We start from the raw sequence: 12,749 nt of genomic DNA, 5'->3' as shown, positions 1-12,749 counted from the left end.
AATTTGGCAGTGTTTATGCTCCTTTCTATTTACTTCGCTAGGATTTGACTTCCACTTTTTAAAGGAAGTCTTTTTATCTCTCGCTGCTTCTTTTACATGGTTGTTAAGCCATGGTGGCTCTTTTTTAGTTCTTTTACTGTGTTTCTTAATTTGGGGTATACATTTATGTTGGGCCTCTATTATGGTGTCTTTAAAAATCGCCCATGCAGCTTGCAGGGATTTCACTTTAGTCACTGTACTTTTTAATTTCTGTTTAACTAACCCCCTCATTTTTGCATAGTTCCCCTTTTTGAAATTAAATGCCACACAGTGTTGGGCTGTTGAGATGTTCTTCCCACCACAGGAAGTATAAATTGTCCCCAAATTTGAAATAGTTGTGGGTGAGGACAAAGTCACAAAGTTCAGCTTGGAACATTCAGACATCTGGACTCTAATGTGTGGCTCCCTTATGAGAAAGTGACAGACTATATAACCTTAGAAACAGCCCTTATTTTTTGAAGGAAAGTGAAAAGTAGAGGGGCAGAGTTCTGCGCTCTTCTAAGACACAGCACAGCTGGCCCAGCCCAAGGGGAGGGAGGCAAAGGTGGCTTTATGATACTTTTATGCCACCTGGATTCTGCCTGTACCAGGAACCAGTTTGCCTCCTGGCATAAGCCAGAGCATCTCCAGCGGCTGTTCTAAATCATGGCATTCTTACCCAGGCTTCCCACTGGCTGCTCTGCATTGCAGGATCGTCCATAGCACTCAGATGGAGAGAAGACATCTATAGACAAGAGTGTGGGGATGGGGGGCAGAAACAGCCTCCCAGTTTTTGCAAGTAATATATTCTTTATTAGTTACATTTATGAATCAGTACCCCTTGCCCCAAGCTGTATATTAAAATAAATCAAGTTGTACTCGCTTCCCCAATGACACAAATAATTTAAAAGTGTTCATTTCCTTCCAAAGTCTGTTGTGAAATCGATAGGGTAGACAGAGCATAAAGCACACATTGGATCAATCATTTTCATTAATCTATCCCCCGTGCCATGTTTCTTATGAATGTGCTGAGTTTGAGTTCCTTGACTAAAGACTTACAGATATATCAGTTTTAGAACTCGCAATAGACTCTAAAGATAAATAAGAAAAGTGCAGAAAGCAAAGCAGAGATGGCTGTATGACAGTGTGTAGAGAGTTTAAATGAACACACTTGTGCGCTTCTCTCTTTTAGGCACTTTGCAATCCCACCCTTTCCCAGCGAGATGGGATCTAAGTTGCAGGGGGCAACATGAAGTTCCCTGAGCATTTCCAGCGATTTTCAGCGAGTGGAACCTGCTGAAAGTTGAGGAGAGGAGGTGTTCTGCCTCCCTCTGCTAGGATCAGTGGTTTGCGTTCCCGTGCGGCAGGGAGGTCTCAGTCATGCAGCAGGAAGGAGGGAATGGGAGAGCTTGGACACCTACTAATCCAGTGCCTGTATGGGATGGATCCCTTGAAGGTAGCTGGTCTATTGAGCTCCTGCCTGTCCCAGATGCCCCCCCAGGCACAAGAAGTGGGTTCTGATTTTAACTTGCCCCCAATCCTGTCCCCAGTTGTGGAGGAACAAGGATGTTATTTGAACCTGAATGTCATGAACCATGATGGGGGGATGGGAGGAGGGAGTCCTCAATGCTGTCTGTTTCAGCAGTGAAACAGCAGAGAAGCTCAGCCACCATACCAAGGTAACTTCCAGAGCTGGGGAACCACTGACAGGAGATGGCTGTTGAACCAACACAAGGAAAATGTATTTCCCTTCTGTCATTTCCTTCTTGCAGAATCCCATGTTTCCAAGGGATCCCCTTCTCCTCCCTGCATGATCTCCCATGATCCCATCCTCTTTCCTGTGTGACTCCATGTGATCCTGTCCTCTTCCAGGCAGGGCCGTCCCTAGGTATTCTGGGGCCCTACGCAGTCCCCGCGCGGGGTGTGTGTGTGGGGCCCCAGGGCTCTGCAGGGGGGCTGTCCCCAGGCCTCCATGTGGGGGAAGGCTGGCTTGCGGGGCAGAGTGGAACCACTCCCCAGCACTCACTGGCAGCGCGGCTGGGGCCGGGTCTGCACTTCCCACCGCAGGTGAGTGCAGGCCTGGCCATGCTGCAGAGCTCAGGGGAGTGGAGGCGGGGCTGGGGCAGGGGCGGAGCAGGTGGGGGCCCTGGGGAAGAGCCGGAGCAGAAGCTGGAGCAGCACACAGCTGCGCAGGGCACCAGGAAATTTGGTGCCCCAAATTTCCTGGTGCCCTACACAGCTGCATACTTTGCATATGGGTAAGGACGGCCCTGCTTCCAGGCATGCTCATGTGTCCCCATGCCCTGCATCACGCCATGTGGCCCTGTCCTCTTTTTCTGTGTGATCCCAGGGGATCCCCTCCTCCTCACTGTGACATCCCACATTGTCCCAGTCATGTTCCTGAATAAAGTTACAGTAGCGTCCCCAAACCAACCTGCCTGTGTTGATGTCTGGGGACAAAATGTTATGGGGCTGCTAGACAAGAACTCATCTGCTGACACCATACCACTGTTGTCAGAGACAAGAGCAGCTCCTGATCTACCCAGCCACCAAAGGTTACTGGTTTCAGAATAAAAAATGCAAGCGTCTAGAGAAGCCAGGTTCTCCATTGGTTAGAACAAGGGCCTGCGCTTCAGGTTCCATTCCTAGCCCCGCTGCTAACTTTCTGTGTAGCTTTAGGGGAATCACTTCCCTGTGTCCCAATGCTTCCAACTGTAAGAGGGAGCTGGTAATGCTGACCCTTTGCCCCCCTCCCCCGCCATGAAGCAAAAGCTCTAAGCTCTCATGAGGGGGCACCATGCTGGAAAATGTCAGAGTGTTAGTAACTGGCCCAGCTCTCTTGGCTCCATGTGCTGATGTCCCCGCTCCCTGCTGCTCCCTGCAGGTGCATGCAAGTGGAAGCCCCCAGTGCCCATCTGAGACATCAGAGTCTCCCAGGAGCATCACCCCCATTCTGAACCCCAACGTTGATGCATTTGCACAAGTCTGGGAACAGATGGATGGAAATTCCCAGCACCTTGTGAAGGAGATGACTCCTGACTCAAGGAGAGAGAATGGTGTGAATTGCAGAACCATTAGTCTGCTCAGCTGGTGTGAAGCAGTAATATTGGTAGACCCTAAATAATTGGATCCCGTTTCAAAAGGAGAATGTTATTAAAATATGGAGTAGGTGGAGTTTGAGTAGCCCTGGAAAAAGGGGACTAGAGGTGGGTGTTGTATAGCCATCCCTGCTCAGGAGGTAGGTGACCTGTTTACTGTGTTACTGTAATGCAAACAATAATGGGACTGATGGAATAACTTGACCAAATAAATACTCATGTTTGAAATGTAGAAATTTAAATTACTCAGCTACAGAAATATGAATTCAATTGCAGGTTGCCTGCTCAAAGCGATAACTCATGGTCCAGCCTTGCACTGCATCCTACCTACACTTGAGTTAAAATTATTGAGCTAAACCCAATAATTAATGAGGGTCAAGCTGCCCTCTGAGTGAGTGTCACTTGCATTGAAAGTGATGGGTGTTGCATTAACCTCTCAGAGGGCAGTGTCTGGTCCTTTGTGTTAAGAAACAAAAGCATAAGTGCCTGGGCTAGTTTGTATAACTTTCTCCTCTAATCCTTTATAAAACAGAAACCCAGGACTGGGGCTCCTAGACACTACTGAAATACGAGTACTGATAATAAATGGAAACCGCCTCTTCATATCTCATCTTAACCCTGTTCCGGTTTATCCAAATAGCTTCTGCTCAAATCATCTTCCTTTCCTGCTGCTCTAATCCTGTTCATTGTAACCATGGATTACCCTAGTCTGAGAGAAAGGAGACAAAGCTGCAAACCTTGTTAAAAGGGAAGAGGGCTTGAAGTGAAGGCTATCCAGAAACTGAGTGAGGGCCAGCATCTAAACGGGGTGCTGTCTGTGAAACATGCATACTCTCTAAGACAGAGGCCATGCTAGGAAACTGTTCAGAGGCAGTAGGTAACATGTAGTACAGAAGGGAATTTTTGCTAATATACAAATGTAAAGCCTGAGATTCTGTCTTTATGGTTATTTTCTGTGTAACGTGTATCTGTTTGCTTTTTCTTAATATTTTATCTTTGAGACTTTTTTTTTCTCCTATCACACCTTTTGTTTGTTTTTACCCCAACAGGTCTCTATTGTGCAAATGGTGGCGTGTGTGTGCAAGAGTGAGCTGATTTCATTCCTTTGGGAGGTGATGAACCAGAGGGGAAAAAAACAAGCGTCTGTCTGGTAGTTGAGAAATTGAGGATGAATTTGGGGAGACTTGGGACCAGAAGGACTATTGGGGGTCTCCCTACAAAGAGTAACTAGGCAAGTGGAAGCCAGGGTGAGACCTTTATGCTTGAAGGCTGGCTACTGGGATCATAGCAGCATAGCATAGTTACAAGGCGGGTGGTCCCCAAAATATCCCCAAAATATCATAATCATCTGGAGTTTTTATGTTCACTCAATGAACTGTTCTCTCTCTATTTGTCCTAGGCTGTAGACACCCTTTGGGACAAGAACTGGTCTTCTTAAATGATAGTGGCGTGTTGAACACACTGTTGGCGCTCAATAATTCTATAAATTAATGGACACTATTTTTGAAAGCTGCATCCAGGCCACGCTACAGAGGAAAGTAATGAAATGTAATAGAAAATCTGTCTCCTAAACAAATATATAGGGTCAAATTTTGGTCCCGCTGAATTCCATGGGAGTTTTGCCATGGACTTCAGTTGGGCCAGGATTTCTCTCAGGGTATTTTTAAGAGCCAGTTCAGCTTCTCAAAGTAGGGGCTAGTAGCAAGAGCACTGCTGAAGAACCGGTCTTTGTCCTTGGCTTTCTTACAAGCTCTCTTGGGCCCTTTGCTTTTGGTGAAGCATTGAATAGAGTCCCAGCAGTGACTCTTCTTGGCCGTTCCTTAATGAAGCTTCATGCATGTCTTTATTGGAATGGGGTTGTGGTTTTTGTTTTGGTAAGGGTTGCCTGCACTTTTGCCTCTCCCCAGAAGGCATGGAGATCCAGGACCTCTGCAAGGCTCCAGGCATCTGCACAAGACATTGTATAACACTGCTATAATAACAGTGGAAGAATGCTGAGGTATGCAGCTCCAGGAGCGTGCAACAGCAAATAGACCAATGCTGGTATTATGTTAGCATTTGAATGGGGAAGTGACATCTGGTCAAGTGGACCCCAGAGCAGCAGAGAGCGCACAGGTAAACAGACACACCAGTCCCAGTGTCACGCAAAGCAGTGTGGGATAGCAGTTGGAAGACTGCCAAGCTAGTGTGAAGTAGAGATGTGTCTACAAGCACATTACTTTGCACTAACTTAATCTGTAATTAATTTAGTAACTTTTAAAAGTGGACTATAAAATTTGTATTCACTTGCCAGTTAAAGCATAAGAATTGCATTGTGTGGATGCAGGTCATTTTAATGCAATCAAACTAAAGTTAGTGTGAAATATACCCCCCCCCCTCCATCCTGTGTCGACAAGGCCTTACAAGGTACAATCATCTCCCTGCAGAATCATGCCTCTAGTATTCTCAGTGCCCCTCTTATTCTACTTACCAAGTAATCTACAAATGGTTTCTTAAAGGCATTCCATCCTGTTATAGTTAGCACAAACAAAGTGTTATCACATCCAGTTCTTCTTCTTGCCTTCCAAACTGGCATGGTAACAACTCTGTTCAGAATCCATTTACCTTTTTGGAATTTCTTTGAATAGGTTATGCTGGTGGGGGAGGGAGGGGCAGCATCTAATTTTTCTTGGTGCTTTAGGAAACTCGGGCTCTGAAATGTGCTGAATGCCATAGAGAGAAGACCCTGCATGTGAGGTGTGGCAGGATGACTGCTTCAGACTTTGCTTCCTACGCCTTGTGATGCTTATCAATGTGAAAAGACACACCCCAACCCTAATTAAAGCAGAGCTAATGCCATAAACCTATTGGCATGCTGACTGAAGCTGGCACTTCTTGAGAATGAGTTATCACTCCCTCTTGTGCAGCATGTCCTTTGAACTTGAAACAAACAGCTTTGAAATGTAGCGAGGGCTTGTGTTTTGGGAATCTTAGTACTTTATGACAATTGTGAAGTCCTTGCCACTCCACAGGCCAGGGTGAATAGCTAACAGTAACAGTATTGATGAGTGTGAGTGATTTCTCAAAGCACCTTAACTAAAGACAATTAATGGCTGACAGGGAGGAGAGAAAAACAGACACTCCTTGGGGTAGGGCACTGCATCAGTACCAAATAAGTGTGACTCATTGATGCCTATAGTCCCAGCAGAAGCCACACCCCTCGAATAAGTTTTGTGTGCCAGATGGAAAACTGTTTGCCTGTGCAAAAATCCTATAGTTCATGTTGGAACAAGCTTCTCAAAGCGCTATTCCCAACAGAAAGACCAAGATCCATTTTTGGTGTTAATCTCCTTCTCAGTGCAACATGAACACTGGCTTTTACAGGTGCATGTGCTTGGGGCCAGCCTTTAAGAGGATGCAAGCAAAAAAGCCCTCAGTGAAGCAGAAGATTGCCTTTCTGTTGGTAACAGGCATGAAACAAACCCATCAACCTATCAGGCAAAAAATCTGGTTGTCTCCTCCAAGACACTTAACAACAGGATGTGACTAACAATAGTGAAGAATATAGACATGACAGTGACACTGTCAGTCTGATTTTTCTGTAGGTCAGAAGGGTGCAAACTGCAGCCCGTGGGAACCGTCCTGCCCAGCCCCTGAGCTCCTGGCCCCGGAGACTAGCCCCCGGTCCCTCCACTGCTGTTCCCCCTCCCCCGCAGCCTCAGATTGCTCGCTCTGCCACCGGCGCAATGCTCTGGATCGCGGGGCTGTGAGCTCCTGGGGCAGCACAGCTGCCCCGCCCGGCCTGACCCGGTGCTCTGTGCTGCATGGTGGTGGCGGTGTGGTGGCAGATGCAGCGCGGTAAGGGGGCATGGAGTGGGAGGGGGGTTGGATAGAGGGCAGAGGGAGTTCGGGGTGGTGGTCAGGAGGCGGGGGTGAGGATAGGGGGCGGGAGAAGAACAGGGGGTTGAATGGGGGCAGGGTCCCGGAGGGGGCAGTCAGGAACGAGAGGAGAGGTTGGATGGGGCGGCAGGGGGCAGTCAGGGGCAGGGGTTCCAGGGGCAGTCAGGGGACAGGGAGTGTGTGTGTGTGTGTGTGTGTGGATGGGGCAGAGGTCCCAGAGGGGCCGTCAGGGAACAGAGGGGGTTGGATGGGGCAGGAGTCCTGGGGGGGGGGGGCAGATAGGAGGTGGGGGCCAGGCCACAACTCCCTCCCTAACCGGACCTCCATACAATTTAAGAAACCCGATGCGGCCCTCAGGCCAAAAAGTTTGCCCACCCCTGCTGTAGGTGATCATTTGTGCATGCACTACTGAATCTCCTCATACAAATCCTTGATTTGTATACAAACTTAGCTAGACAGACTCTTATCTAGTCATGTGCATTGCATGAATTTCTGACAGAAGAGGTGTCAGGCAGGAAAGCACCTGCATACATGCAAGAACAAGCCCACAAATTCACTGAAAATTAGGTTGTACGTCAGAGTCTACACTCTGGATTTCAGGGAAATTTCCCATCATTGCTTAAGCACCGGTACAGTCCCAGCAATATTAGATGGTGAGTGCGCTAGTAGAGGCAATGCTTTTACCACAGAACTGTGCAACCCTGCTCAGAGTACAGTTAGCTGACACAGTGGTTAAAAACTGATACGCTAGTGCTCACATCATTGCTAGCACCTGTTCAGATGTGCTGATGCTAGAACAATGCAGGGGAACGACATTTCACTAAAACCTACAGGGCTAGATCATCGCCCTTACTGAGATGTAAGGTGCTCTCCATCCTCTCTTGCACTGAATACCCATACCACAGGTTGCAATGCAAGAAGGGACGCTGATTCCACAGAGCCTTTATAGACAGCTGGGCAGAGCCTTGTCCCCTTGCCTCTGAGTTAGCACACCAGCTGATGAACACAGGCCTACCAATGTGTGACTCCCAGTCTGCACCCTAGGCTGCTCCTAGCACAGTGCAAGTTTATATTATCCCTTACTCAGGGCAGATTGTAAAGTGACAAATCTAGCCATGAGTTTAGACAAGGCTTGTGTGCCTACTTTTCCTTTAAAAAATAAATAAATAAAGATAAGCCAAATATACGAACAGGGATGTAGCCTCCTTGCAGACTGAGTGCCACAGGGATCGATCTCTAGCTAGGTCTTTAAAGTAGTCTGGCTGGATGTTCCCTTTATGTCCTTCAGTGATGATCTTATTGTGTCTCCAAAGCTCTTGGTGACTGCCATCTGTGTACTAGAATCCCTTGATAAACGTGAATGTTTACCAAAAGAACTGAATATGACAAGAGACTAATGCCTGGTGGTTCTTAGTTTTCCCACATAATCTTTCATGAAACAGGGGACCCTCTTCCCCGCCCCCCTCCCACACACACACAGAAAAACCACCACTCCTAGCAGAGGGAGGCACATCTCCTTCCTCAAGTTTCAGCAGGTTCCACTCTCCGAAGTTCTGGAAATGCTCAGGGAACTTCATGTCCATGTCCCTCATCGCTGGTTAAATCCTGTAGGGAGATGTGGGGTCCCTAATAGATGGAGAAAGCCAATGCCTCACTGGGGAGGGCAGGGTGCTCGCATCTCAGACAAGTAGATTTTATTACTACACTTCTTTTTGCAGTCCTAAGTGTCCTAATAAGCAAAGGAACAAACAGAATCCTCTCATCTCAAGTATCTGACAAGGAACAGAATTGTTATCTAGAGCAACAATTGAGATAACATAGCAAGGCTCGACATTTCCCTAATTCAACTGTGTTTGGAGAAAGTGGCAAAAATTAAGGAGCCAAGCTCTGACCCAGGCAAAACCCACAGTGCCTCCTCACTGGGAGCTTTACCTAAGGAAAGAATAAAGATTTCAACCAAGTTCTCTTAATACTTAAGAGGTGAGGGGAAATGGCAAAACCATTATTGTCTATAACAGGGATCGGCAATCTTTGGCACACGGCCTGTCAGGGAAATCCACTGGCGGGCCAGGATGGTTTGTTTACCTGCAGTGTCCGCAGGTTTGGCCGATCGCAGCTCCCACTGGCTGCGGTTCGCTGTTCCAGGCCAATGGGGGCTGCGGGAAGTGGCGTGGGCTCAGGGATGTGCTGGCCACCGCTTCCTGCAACCCCCATTGATCTGGAACAGTGAACCATGGCCAGTGGGAGCTGCGATCGGCCAAACCTGCGGACGCTGCAGGTAAACAAACCGTCCCAGCCCGCCAGCAGATTTCCCTGATGGGCTGCATGCCAAAGGTTGCCGATCCCTGGTCTATAAGAATAGTAGATACCAGAGCACCAAGTCCATATTGATGACTGAGTTCAGAGCTGACCCTTGAGGCCTACTGAGATTTGTCACCACTAGTTTTCACCTTGTGTCCTTGAAATACATGTATAAATGAGAAGTTGGCAGCCATATTATTCACTGGCGTACAAGGAAAAACCTCTGTTGAAGTCAGGATAGTTGTGCCCATTTTTACCAGCAGAAAACTTGACCTTCTGAGTTAAATCCATTAGGATACAATGATCTCTAGTGTAATAATATTTTATACTACAAGCAGAAACCTGCAGCACTGTCACTGAGCTTGCCTGTAAGAAATATAGCAGTGGGCTAAATATCTGTGCATCACCACAGATCTGGAAAATCTGCTGCTACCCTGTGCAGTAACAGATTTTTTTCAAGCTATGTACCTGATTCTTCTCTCCTTTGCTCAGGCAAAGCTCCTGGCTGAAGTCAGTGGGAGTTTTGTGTCAATAAAGAGTATGGGATCAGGCCCTGTGTGGTGAGCCTCGCCTACCCATGCAGAGAACTGAACAACCAAGATATTGTGAGAAATGCTGATTCAGGCTGTTTTCAAAGATCATGGTTGTGATAACCGTGATCCCTTTTAGTGGTACTTTACTCATCAAATGACCTAACTGAAACCAATGGGACCACTAGCGCAGTAAAATACTATTCATGGGGAACAAAAGTATCCCATCTGAGACAGATATAAGGAAGCAGAGTAATGACTATCAGGCCTGATTGGTGCCAAATTTTTGTACTGATTTGACTATTTCATTGAGGGGTTTGACACAGTTATCTCAGAGAAGGGTACCTTATATTGGGATTGCTTATTCTCCTTCCCTTATGAGAATAAGCTGTACCATGTACAACTGTGTCCACACTAGGGGTGTTGCACTGGTATGTGTAGATGAAGCCTTAAAAAAAAATTCTACTTGGCAGGCCAACTGAGCCCTTTCTCATGTTTTGTCAGACCACATTTGGTCAGCGCACGTGACACGGAGTGAGGCCACCAGGCGAGGAGGTGTGATTTCCTTCCTTCAGAGCAGCTTGTGTTAGCAGTGCTGCTTAAACACAAGTTGGGATGCTCTTCTGTGTGAATGAGGCTGAAGAGCCTGTTGAGGCAAGTTGAATCTGCCCACTCCCAGGGTAATAATAATAGTACTGATAATTTACACTTCTAGTGCACCTTTCATCTGAGGATCTTCGAGTGTGTTACCAACCTTAATGAATTTACAAACACTGAATTGCACAACACCCCCAGGAGGTGAGTTTTGTTCTTTAAAACAGGAAGATGAGGCAGTTAAGGTACAACATGGCTGACTGACTCGCCCACAGAGACATAGTAGACTAGCGGCGGGGCTGGGAACAGGCACACAGATACTGTGGTGATGAGCAAGGCCTAGAGAGAGCACTCCTTGCCATGAGAATAACAGCAGATGAAAGCTTATGTTACAGAGTCTCTTTGGGAATGGTGGGAAGGGTGCAGCACATAAGCAGCCATGCCAGGAAACCCTATGCTTTTGTGAGGCACAATGGTGCTATGAGGAGCATAATGAAAATAATCAGCAGTGGGCCATGCTTCCCTTTCAATGATGTGTACATGCTGCTGCTTCCTCCAGCATTCTCCTGCCAGGGTTTGCCTGTGTGGGGAATGGTGCATTTACTCTGAGCTCTTATGTGCAATGGTTACTGGTATGTAATTAGTGGGGTGGACACTCTACTCAGGCAGCCTCAGTCAGATCCTTGCATTCCCACTGAAGTCAATAGGGTACAAGTGAAGGGAGAATTTCATTCACAGTGTGCGTTTAGATCTATGAAACCACAAAGGGCCTCTGTGACGCCATAAGCCAGCCCCCATGATGATTTGTTAAAAGTACAAGTGGTGATTTTCAAAGTAGTCAAGGGCACTGAGACACGTATCTGCTAGTGACTGTAATATGCAGTGTAGTCCTAGCTGTGTGAGTCCCAGGATATTAGAGAGAGAAGGTGGGTGACCAACTTCTCTTGGTGAGAGAGCTTGTCTCTAAAAGATATTCTCTTGTCTCTCTAGTGATTTTAATAGCAGATGTGTCTCAATCTCCTCTGCTTGGAAAATCCTCAGCCACAGTCACCATAAACAAACAAAAAAGCAGCAGCAACCCTACAAAATATAAAAACAACAACGATAAATAAACTAACAAAGTATATAGTGCGGATAAAAGTAATACCCTGCTGTCATCCCTTAACCAGCATTTTCCATCTCAACACCTCTCTTAAAATGAAATTTGCAGCATGCCCTGAAGATCAGCTCTGTACTATTTCAGATTAACGGAGGGGAGTGCACCAGGGGAAAGGGACCATCATGGCTGGAAAAGATCTGCCAATAGACCCCTCTTATTTGCAGGGTTGGAGGGTCCAGTTCTGTGGATCTCAGCTGCAGCAGTATGACATGGGTAAAGAGGCATTCTCTTATGTAGGCAGGTTCTAGGCCATCATGCCATGATTTATAGATCACTGCATCAACCCACAGGCAGCCAATCATTTCACAAAGCACTGATTTAATTTGTTTGCAGTGAAATGCTCCACTGAACAAAGTGCTGGTGCTAAAATACTATGGTGACAAGGGCCATAGAAGAACTTAGAGAAAGAGATTCTGCACTAACTTAGTTTGTGAATGGATGTAAGGTGCAATCTCAGATAGAGCACATTACAATAGTTCAGTCTGGAGGTGACAAAGGCATGCATCATAGTGGTGAGATCCAGGCTGGAAAGAAATTGTCACAACCCACTAGAATGACACACATGAAAAAAACAACGGTTTTGGCTACCATTTAGCAATGATTGGGAATCTAACCAGACTCCTAAGTTAAGTGACACATGGCAGAGAAACTCCCATTGGCAGAGGGACAGATCTAATTTTTACTACATCTTTTGACTGCTTTCTGCAGCCTACCAACATCATCTCCCTTTTATCTGGATTGAGCCTCAGCCATCTTGGCCTCATCCATGTCGCAAGCTCACCCAGAGACTGGGAAAGGAACACTATCTGAGTAGGAAAAGAAAGAAACACATAGCTGAGTGCCATCAGCTTAGTGAAGATATTGCAGCCCTTGCTTCCTCACCAACCTTCTTAACAGCTACATATACAGACTGAACAAGAGAGAGGACAAAATGGAGCCCTGCAGAACTCCACAGGAATATACTCTTGGATTGGCGGAGCAATTGCCCAACACTATCTTCTGGGTTCTTCCCAAGAGATAAGAATAAGTCACATTAGAGCATCTCCATTCCTCTCTGCAATACACGATGAAGCAAGAGCTTGCTAAATATGAAGTAATATGAATATAGATCATGATTACAATTCCAGCTCACTGCTAGGGGCCAAAATCTGGCCTCACTTACGCTACTGC

This window comes from Emys orbicularis, chromosome 2, assembly GCF_028017835.1.
Source record: "Emys orbicularis isolate rEmyOrb1 chromosome 2, rEmyOrb1.hap1, whole genome shotgun sequence".
In the NCBI taxonomy this organism is placed as follows: domain Eukaryota; kingdom Metazoa; phylum Chordata; order Testudines; family Emydidae; genus Emys; species Emys orbicularis.
The sequence above is the reverse complement of the archived record's forward strand: the minus strand, read 5'-3'. Positions refer to the sequence as shown.